The sequence below is a fragment of the Phaethon lepturus genome, unplaced genomic scaffold (assembly GCF_000687285.1).
Source record: "Phaethon lepturus isolate BGI_N335 unplaced genomic scaffold, ASM68728v1 scaffold6720, whole genome shotgun sequence".
NCBI lineage: Eukaryota > Metazoa > Chordata > Aves > Phaethontiformes > Phaethontidae > Phaethon > Phaethon lepturus.
In genome coordinates, this window is record NW_010509752.1 from 28,701 (window position 1) to 30,307 (window position 1,607).

General features: G+C 35.9%; 1 protein-coding gene across 1 annotated transcript in view; it reads right to left on the reverse strand.

Annotated features, from left to right (window-relative positions):
- The window catches only part of KIAA1377 (KIAA1377 ortholog), a gene marked incomplete at its 3' end in the record, with an annotated part of 41,037 nt that overhangs the window by 28,154 nt on the left and 11,276 nt on the right, over positions 1–1,607 (reverse strand).

Sequence of the window (1,607 nt, forward strand, 5' to 3'; positions counted from 1 at the left end):
TCCTGCTGACAAAATCATCAACTGTTACCGACAAACTTAAACTAGCTCCTTGAGTCAAATAAACCCAGCAAATCCATTGGCACAGTGCCCATGTTGGCAAGTCATATTTAAATACAGTAATACTCTAAAAGTAATGCTCTTCAAGATAAACTTCTAAAGTCTGCCATGCAAGGATCATTACAACTGGGAACTTTCCATCTTTAAAGTTCTCTGTGTGTTAGAACTGTGATTTCACAGGTCACTAGTACACTAGGTAGGGTCCCACTCATAGCCAGCATTAGTGGAGAGAAAGGTAGTAATGTTTACCTATATATTCTTTATTTCTCTCATCACAATAAGATACCTTCCCACAACTCTAGTCATTTGTAGTTGCTTCATAGATCTTCTTGCTTAATGGAGCAAAGCTGCTACTTAACAGAGGAACTCCCTAACTCAAGCTATTTTAATTATTCTTTCTTTTGCTTTTCAGGGAAAAAGTTCAAACTGAAATATTCAACTTGACCCTCCCTAGTATTCCTTCAAAAGGCTGATTGTGAAAACAAACAGAAAAATTATTTGAAACAGGTACTTTTTATTTTAGAAAGTCTAAATGCTGTAATTGCATAACAGTAAAAAGTAGGAAAACTGCCAACTAATTTCTAAGTACATATTTTTACAGGAATAAGCACTTTAATCCTCCTGGAAGCCAACGTGTAGCAGACAGAGACATAAGGAACTTTCACTATTTTCAAAAGTTATATATGCATGGTTGTCAAAACATACTGAAACTAATGACTGAGATTTCCCAATTTTATGGACAAATTATTACACTTCATTAATAGAAACCAAAGACAAAATAGATACTATTTTTTTTAAAGTAGAAATGCACTGTAAACAGTTTCCATGCAGCTGTTACAAACCTTAAATTACAAAGACTATGTACTTGCATTCCTGAATGGGTGCACTTAGAACTCCTCCCCATATCATAAGGGGAAACTGGAAGTTGTGTTACGTCTGATCTTCCTTTCTTCAATACTACACCTGCTGTGCTACCAATGTTAAGCTCAAGAAAGACAGTGCTGGAGCACATGAAAAGCCAAAAGTAAGAAGAGAGACAAAATGTGCAAAAGGATCCTCTGCTTTTGCTAATGTATGTAGCACTCTGGATTAATGTTCTCCAAGGTCAGAAATCAAAATGCCAGTGAACAACATAAGCAGTTACTGCTTCTACTTTGGAAGTACCTTCCCCGCAGAAAGCTCCTGGTCTCCCAGCAGCAGTACTCCTCAAAACTGTCTTAGATCACAAGAACTGCTGAGGTTACATCCTGTTATATATGTACACACCATATAGATATATATACACCTTACATACACCATACAGATGGTAGCTTACATTTTATTTTAACAACCTGTTTATTGCAAATGACACTTAATGCTTACACTTTCAAAAATCCAGTTGAATTTCTACAATTCAAGGTAACTCTTCTAGAGATGAAGTTATAAAACTCCACAGCTTCAGCTGAACGATAAGAGAGAAGATTGACTTATGCAAGGTGAAATAATTAAATTAAAATATGATCGCAAGACTGCAAGTATCATTTGCAAACTTCAGCTTGTCAGTAAGCAGG